We start from the raw sequence: 16,566 nt of genomic DNA on the forward strand, positions 1-16,566 counted from the left end.
CTGGACTACATTTGAAAAATTGTTTTCTGCTGACCTAATTATTTTTGCTGATTTTACCCAAATGAAAGGTACTGATTCCGAATATGAAGTCAAAAAAATATGCAATACGTCAAATTTTTTCACAAATGGGAAATGTTTGATTAAAGATTATAAAGTCGAATATCAAGAAGTTCTGAAGAAGCGATAGCGCGTAATATATTTCTTTCATGCAAAAAACGAGTCTATCGTCTAACCAAGAGAGTAATAGTTGTGTAAATTTTAATTGTTAGGGAGAATTCTTTTTCTTTTTGGATGCTCTGGAATAGTTATGATCAGGGTTGTCACGCTGTAAACACCAGCAGTAATCTGCCATCATGTTTGTGTTCCATCTGCCTTGATATCTATGTTCCATGGTCATGATGTCCTGGTCACCCAGTTTAACCCTGAAATATGCATGATAAGCTTTTCGTACAAAGTCAGATATATTTGTCCTTTGTTTGGGTGTTGTAAATTTTCTTGTTATTAATGTTTCAATGTATTTGACAAAGGTAACATTTTTCCTGCATCTTCTGTTTTAATGTAAACCGGCATGATTTGTATTTTATACAAGAATGTCGGTATATAAAACTTAAAAATAAATAAATAAATGTAACAGAATATATCAGGCTCATTCCGGCACCGTCCACAAATTATTCACGTGTTGGATGACATATTCAACAAAAACAGATTTAACAGAGTTAAAATTTGCTGCCACTTCTAAGCCTCTTGAACGACTGAATGCTGCCGTCGGTTTTCACGCTGCTTATATAGCCATAAAATGCAGACGACAGCAGTTTAAAACTGTTTAATAAGCAGTCTTCCTATTGGTTATACCGATTGCGTATTCAACATGTCTTTCTACGCATTAATCATCTTTTTGCGTATTCGGCATATCTAAATAATAATGTTACGTTATTGCTATAAGAGTGTATGAGTAGACAGCGTTTTGCGGAAAAAACGGACGTGACTGGAGGAAACGGATGTGATGTTTGGATTCAGCACACTAAATACATAAAGATCCATGTTATCTTGTAGTCAGCAAAATTGATGTAGACCAACCAGTGTAATAGATAATAATACATATCACTGTGATTGCTTTTGTTAGCTATTTGAGTCATTGATATGAAGTGCCAGTAATTTGGTTATTGTTTTACTTTTAGTACGTTCCAAGTACTCTGCTATCCCCAGGACACAATGGAAAACACGGCTTTTGTCTTAAACTGAGTTTTCCTGGGCAGGCAATTTAAATAAAGAAATAATGATGCTACTTACTTTACTTTTCTGAGGTTGCACATCTTTCCAAAATGCTTCAGCAGTGATCCGATGGCATTTCTTGTGTTCTTTTGCTGCCAATTTCCTATCTAGTTTTCTCTTAAAAATCATGATGCAGAGTTGGCTGTTGTCCCAAAAGTTCTCTTAAAATTTATATATAAAATTAGATTTGAATTGTTACAAGGAATAACAATAAAATCCATATAATCAGCAGGTGAGTTTTCTCCACAATATGTTATGTTCTCTAACAAACAGGAAGTATTTGTATGCAGATTCTGTTTGGAGTGATAAGTAAATACAATTAAGTTAAAATTTTAGTATCATAGTAGATGACAGCAGACAAACCACTAAGAGGGTAGATGCACATATAAATTCTCATATGTAATCCCATACCATTGATGCCAACTTTCTCCTCTCCCTGACCTCTCAACCCTTTTCTTACCACTGCCCTCCGTATCTGTCCCAAGCAGGTGCAAAATATGTTAAGTGTTGGCCTCTACTATGATTGTTGGTTGCTAAATTCAGCTTGGCTTAGTGCAAAACCAGTAGTTAAGTCAACACCTGTTTTGCAGTTGTTATATTCATTGTCTACGACTAAGCAAGAAACATTAGGGCAGGGTTTCCCACCCCTGTCCTGGGGACCCCTACAGCCCGCTGGATTTTCAGGAGATCCATAATGAATATGTATTGGGTAAATTTGCATATACAGAGTCTCCAGTGCCTGCAAACTTATCTCAATGCATAGTCATTGTGGATCTCCTGAGAAATCCCTGAATTTAGAGAATGGCTGGAAATCCCTCTCACAATTTTTAGGCTCCGAGCTCCTCCTCTGGGTCTCCGCAGCATTCCCAGATTCTGTGGGCCCAGGTTGCAGTGTGTGCACAGCGCCAGCGTGGCACCAGGCACAACAGTGAGACAGACCGGGAGGAAGGGGTGCGGGGGGGGGGGGGGGGGGGCAGAAGGTACTTCTCCATCTCCAAGGAGATGTGGGGGATAAATAGAAGTCGCGGTAGAAAAAAAAAATGGAAAAGGGAGGAAGAGAGGGAAAAAAAGGGGCAAGGAAAGTGGAATGACAGAAAGTCAGTGTGGCAAGAAAAGCTGTAGCCAGTGTTGGGTGGAAAAGGCAGGTCTCTTTGCAGAGGAGAAGGAAAGGATCTGAAGTGAGTTAAAAAGGAGCTGTACAAGGTAAAAGCAAAAGGGGGGGGGGGAAAGCAGAAGAAGAGAGTAGGAACAGGAAACTTGGGAGCGTGGGGAATGTAACCCAGAAATCTCTGTGTAGCTGCAGTCTATGGGAGACGCTGCAAAGAAAGAGCGGCTGGTCCGGAACAGGTGGAATATATGCATTTTTATATAAATAAATATGACATCACCTACGATTTTTGTGCCATTTTGTCCAATCAGGCCATTGGAATTATGCGGTCAATTTTTCTTGCTTGATCAAGATTTGCTGGGGTTAAAAAACGCTTAATATGAGAAACTATGGAAAGGCAGGAGATCCAGAGACAATGCCGCGCCTCTGTAAATAGAAAAATCAAGAAGGAAGAGAGTGGAATGAAAAAAATACATAAGGAAAAGGAATTTACACCTGAAAGTAATAGAAATAAAGAGAAGCGACAATAAGCCAAATTGGTAGAATCACCCTCTCCTTTTATAAGAACATAAGAAATTGCCATACTGGGTCAGACCCCATGCTACTGATGCCAGTAATAGCAGTGGCTATTCCCCAAGTCAACTTGATTAATAGCAGGTAATGGACTTCTCCAATAAATTATCCAATCCTTTTTTAAACTCAGCTACACTAACTGCACTAACCACATCCTCTGGCAGTAAATTCCAGAGCTTAATTGTTTGTTGAGTGAAAAAGAATTTTCTACGATTAGTTTTAAATGTGCTACTTGCTAACTTCAAGGAGTGCCCCCTATTTCCCGTTGATAGCAGGGCTGAATTAGCCATGCTGTCATGGGATCTGTCCATCAGGCCCGGTAGGCGGAACTTGTGTAGTAGAATACAGAGCTTTGCTCTGTGCGCCTGCGCGTGCCTTCCCGCGCAGCAGAACAGATTCTCCTCAGTCTGTTCTTTCCGCACGCGGGTTCGCACGCGGGGCTTAAGGGTTCTCCTCAGTGAAGAGAAAATTTCTTTCAAATGTCAAAAAAGTTAGATCCGAGGCCGTCGGGCTTCAAGCCCTGTTCATGCGGTAAAATCATGTCCATAACCGATGGACATGATTTTTGTTATCAATGCCTGGGCGCCGAGCATGACCCAGGCCTCTTGTCCCCACTGCGGCCGTATGTCCCCTTGGGCTAGAAGGCAGAGAGCAGCAAAGATCCAGCAGCTTCAGGTCGCAGCAGGAGGACAATATGCTCCCCCCTCGGAAGCCCATTCCTCACCGGGGCTTAGGAAGATCAAGGCCCCGAAGTTAAGAAGGGCAGCCTCAGTGGAGCCGTTACAATCCCGGCACGGGGACATGGTAGAAGGGGCGCATCGCCACAAACCTTCGTCATCTACCGCCCGAACAGTGTCTCCCCCGCCTCCGCCGGCTTCGATGTCGGCCGGAGCGAATAAAGCGCCGGATAAAGTGCCGGATGAGGTGCGAGGCGCACTGGGAGTACAAGCAGCGCCGGGAGCGGCGCGGTGAATGCCGGGGGCGACACAGCAGGCATCGGAGGACGCACATATCACGCTGACCAGGACACCGGATACAACAGAGCAGCCGAGTAACGCTTCGGGAGCGACGCAGGCGGCGGCAAAAAGGGCACGGGAGGCGTTGAGGGAGCCTCATAGAGCGCCGAAGTCCACCTTGGAGGCGCGATGTCGACACACGCAGCGTCGAATGCGTCGCATAGATCGTTGGCAAAGAAGCATAAAGCGTCGACAGAGACGCACAGGCCGTCAAAAAGGGTGCACGAAGCGTCGAAGACGACGCACGGCGCATCGAAGAGGACGCACAGAGCGTCGAGATCGACGCATGAACCATCGAAGTCGACACATGAGTCGTCCCGATCGAGGCAAGGTGAATCGAGGGCGTCCATTAAGGGACCCAGATCACATAGCGAGGCTAGATCAGTGCAGGAATTATCTCCCAAGCCAAACCAATTGCAATAAATGAGAGAAATGTGAAATCTGTCCATGCTCAGATGGTTGCACGATTGACCTGAAACTTGAACTCTGATTGCTTCCAGTGAGATATGAATTTATGGATGCGTTCCTTTGTCAGTAGTTAGGAAAGTCCCCTGTAGGAGTAGCAGTTTTATTTTGATAAACAGCAGGTTGCTTTTTTTTTAAAAGAATGCAGTAATTTCCTGTAGTTGCATATCCAATTTGCTGGCAGTTCACCCTTACTCTTAAAACACAATCCACAAGACACAGGCGTCTGTGTGAGCAACTTTAATTCTTGTAAACTTTATAGACAGGGAAAAAAACGATACTGCTTCAAGACAGACTGCTAAGGGGAAAAGTTCCTTTCAACATAAAGTTACAGGCCTTTTTTTCTGTCCCTGCTGGCTGTCCTGGCTTTGTCAGCATACGCTCCTGGTAAACGTCTCCTCAACCTTTGCACCTGTCAAGAGGCGTTGCAGATTTGTGTCTGGGAGAAAAACGGCCACAGGAGGAGAAACCTCTCGAGTCCCAGGTTCACAGCAGCTGCTTCGGCTATGCCTTCCCTGGGTGGTTCTCTCATCTCCCCAGAGACCACCCCGCTAAACCCTGTTGGCTCATGACCTGCACAGCCTCTTGGGAGTTGTAGTTTTCCCCCTTTCTGTAAGGGTTTTGCCTTCTGTGGCTTATTGAGCATAAAGAACATACATTCCTTCGCATCCCCTTAAAAAATGAGGAAACGTGAAGCACATGTGGTGGGACCAGAGGCTAGAAAATAGTCCAGACATCTCAATTTCTGGATTGTAATAATCACAAGCCAAAAAGGCAGAATCCCATGTGCAACCCTGGCAATGTAAAAATGGCAGCCCTCCCCTAAAATATTCAGCTGGTGAAACTGCAATTCGAAAATCGCCAATCGATAAAAAGAGGAATTAGGTCATTTGACTTTTAATCTTTCTCCAGTGATAAGTGGCCATACCATTAAGGATATTAATTGGTACTCCTGAAATGTAATTATAAAAACCTAGAAACAAAGCCATTTCTAATGTTACATTTTAACGACACATCCATGAGCAGCATTTCTTAATCTGCCTCTGGTGTCAGCTAAGTTAAACAGCTGATTGAATTGGCTCTTCAGCATGGTCAGTAGAAGCACGGACTGAGGAGGCCATGTTTGTGTAGACTATCTCTGTGTTGTTAACGCTTTTCTTGGAAAGAATTGATTCAGAGGCTAGAACTGATGGGTCTGTCATGGCGCCTTAATTATCTAGTAGAGGGCCGGCCTGGTGGCCGTGCAGTGGGACCTGGCGTTGATTCAAGTCTCAGGTTTTTGCTCCCCATGTCGGCTGGAGATGATGTGGGCACAGCTTTCACAGCCCCCTGTGGAGGAGGGCGTCATCGTCGCCCAGTGGTGACGCTCAGTGGCTGGACTTGGGGGCCTGACGGAAGAGTTCCAGAAGTAGCCCTCCCCCAGTCAAAGGCTGTCATTACAGGTCTAACACGTAATTGGGTAGGAGATATAAAATGGGTCTCATCCAGCTGGAGGCCCAGGGGAGCAAAAGGAAACCACTGGGTGTAAAAAAAAAAAAAAAAAGAAAACAACAACAAAAACCAAGTGGATGGGCTATTGAAGAGGAGGCAGACTGTAAAGGGTACAAGATCAGACCAGTATACGTGCTGCTGGGCCTATTATCGTTCAATACATTTATCTTTGACATGCACTCTTCTTGTCACATGGCGGTTTTACTTGATCCTTCCAAGATTATCAGCTTTGTTATTACTGAAGCAGACGCAGATGAACTGTAAGGAGATATAGAAGGATGAAATTCACTGGAGAAAGTGAATGTTTGAGGCACAGGAAAGTGAAAAACTTTCCTGTGCCTCAAATAAACTGAGCAAATAAACTGTAAGCTGAAGTTTACTGCTTAAAGAAGCAGTGTTGGCAAACATGACATTTTCTGAAAATGAGCAGTAACATGAGATGAGTAATCCATGGAGACACTCATGGGTGTAAAAAGTAGCAAGAGACAAGGTAACCAACAAATAAGGAGCGAAGGGATGAATGTACCACTACCAGTCATCTGCTAGAAATAAGTTAGCTGCAGTATCCAGATGAAGAAAAAGAGAGAGAGCAACAGAGATCCATTTTGTAGAAAACTAAAAAGTCATGGGATAGGAGGCGATGTCCTTTCCTGGATTACAAACTGGCTAAAAGACAGGAAACAGAGAGTAGGATTAAATGGACAATTTTCTCAGTGGAAAAGGGTAAACAGTGGAGTGCCTCAGGGATCTGTACTTGGACCGGTGCTTTTTAATATATTATAAATGATCTGGAAAGGGGTACGACGAGTGAAGTGATCAGATTTGCAGATGACACAAAATTATGTAGAGTAGTTAAATCACAAGCGGATTGTGATAAACTGCAGAAGGACCTTGCGAGACTGGAAGATCGGGCGTCCAAATGGCAGATGAAATATAATGTGGACAAGTGCAAGGTGATGCACAAAGGGAAAAATAAGCCTTGCTGTTGCTACACAATGTTAGGTTTCATATTAGGAATTACTTGGGCGTCATAGTGGATAATACATTGAAATAGTCAGTGTGCTGTGGTGGTCAGAAAAGCAAACAGAATATTAGGATGTATTAGGAAGGGAATGGCAAATAAAATGGTGGGTGGTCTCCATCGAATGACTTATGAGGAGAGGTTGAAGAACCTGAATATGTATACCCTGGAGGAGAGGAGAAGCAGGGGTGATATAATACAGAACTTCAGATACTTGAAAGGTTTTAATGATCCACGGTCGTCAACAAACCTTTTCCATTGGAAACAATTTAGTAGAACTAGGGGTCATGATTTGAAACTCCAGGGAGGAAGACTTAGAACCAATGTCAGGACATATTTCTTCACTGAGAGGATGGTGGATACCTGGAATGCCCTTCTGGAGGAAGTGGTGAAGACTAAAACTGTGAAGGATTTCAAAGGGGCATGGGATAAACACTGTGGATCCATAAAGTCTAGAGGATGGAAATAAATAGAAAAGCTTAATTGGCACAGAGCGGCAGTTACTACCCTTAAGAGAAACATGGGGGTAACCTGCATGGAGCGGCAGTTACTACCCTTAAGAGAAACATGGGGGTAACCTGCATGGAGCGGCAGTTATTATCTTGGTAAGCTTTCTGGGCAGACTAGATGGACCATTTTGGGCTTTTTCTGCCGTCATTACTATGTTACTATGTATGTTATTATAAAGCCTCTGTATCGCTCTATGGTGAGACCGCATCTTGAATACCGTGCAAATCTGGTCACTGCATGCACCGGAGAAAGTACAGAGAAGGGCGACCAAAATGATAAGGGGGAATGGAACTGCTTTCCTATGAGGAAAGGCTGAAGAGGTTAAGGCTGTTCAGCTTGGAGAAGAGACGGCTGAGGGGGGATATGATAGAGGTTTACAAAATCATGAAAGGACTTGAACGGGTAAATGTGAAACAGTTATTTACTCTTTTTGGATAATACAAGGACTAGGGGGCACTTCATGAAGTTAGAAAGTAGCACATTTAAAACAAATTGGAAAAAATTATTTTTCGCTCATCGCACAATTAAGCTCTGGAATTTGTTGCCAGAGGATGTGGTTAAGGTAGCCAGTGTAGCTGGGTTTAAAAAAGGTATGGATAATTTCCTGGAGGAGAAGTCCATAAACTGCTATTCATCAATAGGGAATAGCCACAGCTTGTTGCTGGCATCAGTAGCATGGGATCTATTTAATGTTTGGGTAGTTGCCATGTACTTATTTTTATTTATTTATTTATTTATTTATTTATTTATTTAAGTTTTTTATATACCAACATTCAAGACGGTGGTCCCATCATGCTGGTTCACAAGAAACAGGGGTGCAATTATAACAAACTTTACAATTTGAACAATAGTGCAGAAAAGCAGTTACATATAACAAGGAAATCAATAACTTGGAGTGAGAAGGAAAATGAAGATCAGATAATTATATATATGTATAAATAACATTGTAAGAGGTGGTACTTGTGACCTGGATTAGCCACTGTTGGAAACAGGATACTAGGCTTGATGGATCCTTGGTCTGACCCAATATGGCAACTTCTTATGTTCAAATATGGAAGCATAGTCAGTGCTTAGTGAGCTGTAATATAATCATTTCTGTAGCCCCTGTTCCATCAGTGGACCTGGAAGGCAGTGGTCGCACGAGGTCCAGGGGCTAACTCCTCTCTCTCTGTTCCACAGCCCCAGGGTGTTGGGTTCTTTCCGACAGGTGGCGGGGGAGGAATACTCCTCCAAGATATGGTGGTGAGTTTCTGTTTCTCTGCTGGGGAGGTCTCTCTTTACTGCAGTGGGAGGGATGTGAGTGCCAAGAAAATTCTCTGGATGCTCAGTTTGGATATCCAAAGAAAACTTTACTGCAGCAATTCTTCAATAGCAAGTTGTGGCACTATCCACACAGTTCTTGGCACAACAGTTTGTTATCACAGTTCTCCAACTTTCCTTATCTGTGCCAAGGGTCCCTCAGCAGATAGGCCAGGAACGAATTCACCCTCCAGGGTTTGGAAAAAGCAAGATTTCCCAGACGGAGAGGGAGATTCTAGGTGAAGGCAGAAATCAAAACAGGGCCTCCACAATGCACGGCTCCCAAATGTATTTCTTCTCCCCAGGGTGAAGATTCCGGATGGGAGACTCCCAAATATTGCAAAAAGTCTTACTCGTAGTTCTCTTTATCTAGATGACATATGGGATCTTTGGGATGAAAGATCCAGGCAGCAGGAAACAATCAGATCTTCCATTTTTCCCAGTCTACGAAGCCAATACAGTAAGGTCGCGTGAAAAACGGGCGCTCAGTGTGGCGTGCCCGCTTTCCTAATGCGTGCCCAGCCACCTCTCCTGGGCGCACGATACGGTATTTAAATGAGGGGTCGCGCTAAAAAGGAGGCACTAGGGACAGTAGCATGCCCCTAGCACCTTCTTAGCAGGGGGCGCCCAGGAGAGGTGGCTGTCAGCGGGTTTGGAAAACGGATGCTCGAAGAATTGAGCGTCTGTTTTCCTAACCTGACCGCCGGCACACTTTTTTTTCTAACCTTTTGGTTTTTCCGACTTAATATCACCACGATAGTTTCTTCTTTTCTGTACACTTTTTTGGACTGCTCAGAAATTAACGCCTGCTCTTGGGCTCTGGGAGGGAACGGGGGAAAGGCAGCACGACTCGGCGTGTGCAAGGTGCACAATTGCACACCCCCTTGCGCGCGCGACCCCTGATTTTATAACTTGCGCGCGCACATGTACACCCGCGCACTGCTTTGAAAATCTACCCCTTATTGTATAAGGCAGAGCTTTCCAAACTGTGTGTCGTGACACGTTAGTGTGTCGCTTGCAGTGTGCAGGTGTGTCGCGCTATGCCGGTCAACTCCAATGCGAGTTTGGGCTTCTTTTTCTAGTGATTCACTTTTTTTTTTTTTCAGTTCGTGGGTTGCTTATTATTGGCGATTTTTGCTGTCAATCGCAGTTTTTTTTGGGCATGGTGGGTGGGACTTGAGCTCAGCTGTCCCTGTCATTGGCTGCTGCTGCTGATGAGGCCTGGCCATGACTGCAAGCAACAGTGTCTGGTGATCATGGAAAGTGTTATGCACCACGGCAGGCTTGAACCCTGAAGGGAGTGAAGCACTGGCAACAGAAGAGGTACATGAGTGTGGGAGCCAGACATGTGCTTGGGGGGGGAGGAAGAGAGATGAGTGCGTGGGGGACAGATGTGCTTGGGGGGAGAGAGATGAGTGTGTGGGGGACAGATGTGCTTGGGGGAAGAGAGATGAGTGTGTGGGGGACAGATGTGCTTGGGGGAGAGAGATGAGTGTGTGGGGGACAGTCATGTGCTGGGGGGAGATATTAGTGTGTGGGGGCAGACAATTTGTTTTATTATTGTTGCTCATAATTTATAACTAACATTAATCTTGGAATATTATATATTTTTAATATAAATGAAAGGTTTTCATGAGATAGGTTGTGTCGTGAAACATTTTATTTATGTATATATTTAAGGAAACATACATAAATTGTCGAAATATGTTTCGTTCATTTAACCTTTAACCTCTGGTTTGCTAGTAGACTGAATTACTGTGTACCGAAATTATGTTTGACTAAAAAGTGTGTCACCAGCATGAAAAGTTTGGAAAGCTTTGGTATAAGGGGTAGTGGACGCACATCCAAAACATACATCCAATTTCGAGTTAAACAGTGCGCTCAGCTGAGCGCGCTTTACTGTATTGGCCTGTAGGGCAGGAAAGGCGGTAGCAGAAGTCTTCCTCCCACGTCCACAAAAGAACATCTTTACTCAAATTTCCAAATCTGTAACTCTCTTGAATCCAAGGATGGATTAAGAATTTTGACATCCTTAAGCACTTTTGGTGTTTTCAGCCCACTGCCAGTCGCCCCCCCCTCCCCCCCCATCTTCTGTAGGGATCTGTTATAGGATAGCAGAATGATGAATGGCGGAAAATCTTAGCCAGTCTGCTGCCCCTAAACGTTTGCTGCTCTAGGCACAGACATAATGGGTGCCTGCTGACAAATCCAGGGCTGCTTGCAACAGTTACAACTCCAATCACCTTGCTAGGCAGACTAGATGGGCCAATTTGGTCTTTGTCTGCTGTCATTTACTATGCTATGTATATATTTCTCCCTTTTAATTTAACCACTTTATGTATTATTTTAGCATCACATTGTCAAATTGTCTTGCCAATAAAGTTTCTTGAATTTTATATTGGAGGGGATAGAGGGAAGACAGACTAGCATGAAGAAGGAGGGTGCCATGAAATGCAGGCAAGACTGTAGGGGAAAGAGTGTAGATAGCCTTTCACAGTCAGTGTCTCAGCTCTCAGTCTCTCACTTCCCATGGCTCTCACAGATCACACTATCTATGGCTCTCTCTCAGCTCTTCCTTGAATGTGTCTCACAGCACTTGGCTCTCAGCTTTTTCTTCCTGCCCGTTTCTCATTCTGTCTTTGTATCACTGACTGCCTCTCTTTACTGCCCATGGCTTTCACCTCTCCTTTCTTCTTGCCCGTCTCTCACAAATCTCTCTCTTCCTATCCCCATCTCTCATTGCTGGTGTCTCTCTTGCTGCCTGTGATTCTTTTAGTTCTGTTTGTCTATAATTCTCTCACAGCTGGTACTGTCTCACTAACTGTCTCTCTGCCTGTGGCTCTCTCCCTGCCCTTGTCTTTCACCATCTCACTGCTAACCTCTCTCACTGCCTGTGGTTCTTGCAGCTCTATGTCTGTCGCAGACTGCCCTGACTTGCTCACAGCTCTTATTGTCTCACTGCCTGTGGCTCTCACTCTCTGCTGGTGGCTCTCTCCTCTCTCAGTCTCAGTGCCTGTCTCTCTCACTGCTGTTCTCTCTCACTCTCTGCTGGTGGCTCTCTCCTCTCTCAGTCTCAGTGCCTGTCTCTCTCACTCTTTGCTGGTGGCTGTTTCCGCTCTCAGTCTCAGTGCCTCTCACTCTCTACTGGTGGCTGTTTCCTCTCTCAGTCTCTGCTGGTGGCTCTCTTCTCTCTCAGTCTCAGTGCCTGTCTCTCTCACTCTCTGCTGGTGGCTGTTTCCTCTCTCAGTCTCAGTGCCTGTCTCTCTCACTCTCTGCTGGTGGCTGTTTCCATTCTCAGTCTCAGTGCCTGTCTCTCTCACTCTCTGCTGGTGGCTGTTTCCTCTCAGTCTCAGTGCCTCTCTCTCTCAGTGCCTGTCTCTCTCACTCTCTACTGGTGGCTGTTTCCTCTCTCAGTCTCTGCCGGTGGCTCTCTTCTCTCTCAGTCTCAGTGCCTGTCTCTCTCATTCTCTGCTGGTGGCTGTTTCCTCTCTTAGTCTCAGTGCCTGTCTCTTTCACTCTCTGTTGGTGGCTGTTTCCTCGCTTAGTCTCAGTGCCTGTCTCTCTCACTCTCTACTGGAGGCTGTCTCCTCTCTCAGTCTCTGCTGGTGGCTCTTTCCTATCTCACTGTCTCACTACTGCCTGTGGCTCTCCCTCAGCTTTCATTGTCTCTCTGAATGAATCAATCTTGTTACCAGGCGAAGCTGAACCCCTAAGGAGCCACATTAGCAGGTCACCCAGAGCACTGAAGACAGGTTTCAGGTCCCCAATCTGAACCTTCAGGGGCTGCGAGGACTGGAGAACAGGCCAGGCCCGCCCCTCCACCACAGAACGCGTCTCCATTGGCTCTGGGTAAAGAGCTACCGAGTCATTTCATTGGCAGATTCCCTAGCCACCCAATGACCCATGAGAGGAGCTCTGGCATTGGTTAGGATTCACTGACGGTCCCTGGGTAACTAGCATTCTTGTTGCCCACCATGGCTTGTAATTGCGCTCTCCTCATTGGTTCTCAAACTGTCGTTCCCGAATGAAAGAACAACTGCAATTGGCTTATTCCTTCAGAGGCTCCAGAAACTAAGCACCCCCATTGGCCTCCCTTGTTTCCCGGCAACCTTTTGTTTTGATCTGAAGCAGTTACCTCCGAGAGCAGGAAGACCGCCCTGCCAGCAGGTAACTATCACATGACCGCCAGCGCTGTAACTGGGCAGCCCCTGGCACTGCCAGGCGCGCACGGTGCTGCGCAGATGCTCCCGGAGACCGCCCCTGCCCCGTGCAGCTCACAGGCTTGGCACGTGGCAGGCGGCAGGACCTGCAGTTCTTTCCGAGAACAGGGTTAACACCGGCAGGACAGCCGGGACGTGAGGTGTCAAAGCAGCCTCAAAAGGGAGGGATTTTGGCCAGAGAGGGAGCGTGACGCCCCAGCTCAGGAAGGGTCTACCCCCACCCCCCCCCCGGGGCCTACGGGGCAGCAAGGCGGAAAGCATGGAGTGTGGAGCTGGGGCCCTGGGAAGGAGGAGGGGGCAGTAGCAGGGTCACCAGGAAGTTAATGAGACGACTGCCTGGGGGGTGAATGGGAAGACGAGAGAGTGAGAGAGCTGCAGGGTAAGGGGGCTGGAGGAATGGGGGAGGGAGATGGAAGTACAGTAAGTTTATTGTTTTTATTGAATGTTTAAACTCACCTTGCGTATCATGGCGGAAATGCAAATGATACATTGAAAACAATGCTAGGCCATGTCTACCCTTGCAGGAAAGCCATGGACATATTTTTGAACCCTTGTGATTTATAAGAGGTTCATATTCAGACACAGGCTGGATAGCAAAGTTAGCCGGCTAACTTTGGAGGCATATTCAACTGTGTAGCCACACTGTTGAATCTAGCCGGCTATCTGAAGCCCAAATTTTCAAAAGGCCGCGTGCGCAAAAACCTGGGGATACGCTTGTGGCCGGGCCGTGCGTGCGCTGAGCGCATTTTAGAAACGGCCCGGCCAAGCGCAGAAGTACAGGGCCATCAAAAAGGGCCAGGGTGGGGGGCTGCTGTCCCGGGGAAACGCACGCTGGCAGCCGGCGGGCGCACACAACTTGCATCTCCTTCTTAGAGCACATAAGTAATAAAAAAAATCTTGGGTAGTTAGGGTGGGTAAAAGGGAGAAAAGCTAGGTAGGGGGATAGGGAAGGCTCCTCCCAGCTAGAATTTAGCTGGATAAAGGCTGGGTATAGCCTGGTAAGCTATTTAAAAGGGTTACTAATATGTTATCCATCTAAATGGCTTTTGAATGTGGACCTCAGGTTTAACAAAAAATTTGTTTATAATCATGTAATATACTAGGCATGAGACTTAGAGAAATTTTAGAAATTTAGTAAAATGTTTGCTCTGGTAAATAAATGATTGCCAGTCAGCAATAAACAGAGCTGCTAGTTTCTGAAGGGAGACTTGTGGCCAGTGCTGTTGTTGGAACTTACATTCCATTACTTGGTAGCATTTCCCGTCAAAAGACTGATACCTGTTTGAAGATGACATTTCCATGGATGTGTTACCGAGGTGGAGTTAGGCCAAGGGAGGGAACAGCATGCCTAATTTTAAATTTTCAAATCTATGTACTTTTATTTATTTATTTATTTATTTATTTGCAGTAAATATTTTCACAGAAAAAAGCAGGCGGAAATCTCTGCAGGTGTTTATTCCTTGGCCAGTTTTCCAAGGAAAAGTACACAAGTCCTTTTCTTTGAGAACTGTTACAAGTCCCGAAGGTAAAGGTGCTTGCAGACCTTTTCTTTGCCGGCGCAGGTTTGAACATTGCCTTCTAAAAGGCTGGAAGTAGCTCAGAGGAGGGCTATCAAAATGGTACAGAGTCTGTTTGTACAGTGCTGCCTATGTCGTGTAGCGCTATAGAAATGTGTTGTGGTAGTACTAGTAAACTTTCCGGCTAACAGGGTCATTCATCAAAATGCATTGATGCCATAACACATGCGATAGTAATGGTAGCATGTGGTGCAAATGCAAATTTTTCAAAGGGGCAGGATTGGAAAGGGGTTTGAGTGGGATTAATGAAAATGAAGGGTGTTTTCACACTGTGCAATACCGTAACATTCTATCGCACACTGGAAATAACTACACCTTTTTTCCTGGCGTTAAGCTGTGCGAAATGCCTGTAATGCAATTCGTGATAAAGATTGCAAATAGCATTTTGGCCATTTTTGGGCTTGGGGAGAGGAATGGAGTAGAGAGAGAGAAAGAGAGATAGAGCCACAGTATTCAACTATTTATATCACTATAGGAGGGTCAGCTAATAACTCAAAGTGAGGTTTTAGGGTTTTGGGGCCAGTTATACATGCAGAGTGAGACATGTGAACAGCACAGTACACCTTAGTGAAGATTTGACTTCATTTGAAATGAGGAAAGTCTCACAAAGATGAGATTTCTACAGTGTTCTCTCACCCTACCCTGGTGTAGAGTCCATTAAGTTAGGGCGAGACTATAACTAGCCCCAGAACCACTGAGAGGAGAGGATCACCTTGCTGGTGCCTGAAAAGAATCAGTAAGTTCTGCTTGGGACATGTTTTAAAAGTATTGGGGAGAAGTAAACTATTGGGGTATATTAATTAGTGTGCTTGTGTGTTTGTTTTTTAAATAGTAAGACAGCTTTTAAACAGAAGTTAGTGTTTACTTTTTAAATAGTATTTTTTTAAATAGTCAGTAAAGCAGCAAATAAACAAGTTAGTGTGTTTGTCTCCCAACCCTTCCACCCCTCTTCCACCCACCCCTAGCTCATCCTTTAATTTATAGGCAGGTGCCACTTTCACACACACATACACACAAATCAGCTGTATAACTTCACTTCACGAATACCCCACACCTTATTTGAGAGTCTGATCATTCCCCTGTAGGCCACTACCAGACATACAGTGAATTCACTAATACATTTAAAGGACGCTAATTAGACACATTCCTACTCCCATAGCAATCTAAAACTTAACTAGGAACTGAACAAATTTGAGATGAAGGCAGCAGTAAGAGGGGGGCTTCCCAGTCTTTTGCATCGAGGGTCACATGTATGAATTTTTACCCGCTGGTGAGAAGTTGTACATGTGCATGCGATGCAAAGAGCTCCTGGCTCTCAGAGAACGAGTCCGATCTCTGGAGGCTAGAGTGGCAGACCTGGAGGGGTTGAGGCAGACAGAGAGGTATATAGATGAGACCTTCAGGGACATAGTAGCCAAGTCTCAACTTCAGACTGGCAGCCCTGGTGCTGCCTTGGAGGAAGAAGGTCTCATGATTGGAGAGCATCAACTTGTTGCAGCAGGAAAAGATCCTGTAGCAAGGACCTGCTCTCTAGGTGGTGCATTGTCCTCTCACACTGAGGTTGTCTCCCCCATGGCTACTGCCCAGGAGGGAAGGGTTAAGTCAGCCATCATAGTTGGTAATTCGATTATTAGGAATGTAGATATCTGGGTGGCTGATGGATGTGAGGATCGCCTGGTATCATGCCTACCTGGTGCGAAGGTGGCGGACCTCATGTGTCACCTACTTAGGATTTTAGACAGTGCTGGGGAGGAACCGTCTGCCATTGTACATGTGGGCACCAACAACATAGCAAAATGTGGGAGGGAGGTTCTGGAAGCCAAATTTAGGCTCTTAGGCAGAAAGCTGAAATCCAGAACTTCCAGGCTAGCATTCTCTGAAATGCTCCCTGTTCCACGCGCAGGTCACCAGAGGCAGGCAGAGCTCCGGAGTCTCAATGCGTGGATGAGACGATGGTGCATGGAAGAGGGATTCAGTTTTGTAAGGAACTGGGGAACCTTTTGGGGAAGGGGGA

The 16,566-nt window shown here is 45.4% G+C and overlaps 1 protein-coding gene across 3 annotated transcripts in view; it reads left to right on the top strand.

Moving 5' to 3' along the window:
* The window catches only part of SLCO2B1 (solute carrier organic anion transporter family member 2B1), a 360,204-nt gene that overhangs the window by 2,976 nt on the left and 340,662 nt on the right, over positions 1-16,566 (top strand). The window contains exon 1 of one of the 3 annotated variants that reach the window (XM_029602066.1): positions 12,821-12,922. The exons of the other annotated variants lie outside the window; for them this stretch is intronic. The gene's annotated coding sequence lies outside the window, so the exon portion shown is untranslated. Of the gene's footprint in view, positions 1-12,820; positions 12,923-16,566 lie in introns of those variants that run through there. 3 annotated transcript variants of the gene reach the window in all.

Source organism: Rhinatrema bivittatum, chromosome 5 (genome assembly GCF_901001135.1).
Source record: "Rhinatrema bivittatum chromosome 5, aRhiBiv1.1, whole genome shotgun sequence".
In the NCBI taxonomy this organism is placed as follows: Eukaryota; Metazoa; Chordata; class Amphibia; order Gymnophiona; family Rhinatrematidae; genus Rhinatrema; species Rhinatrema bivittatum.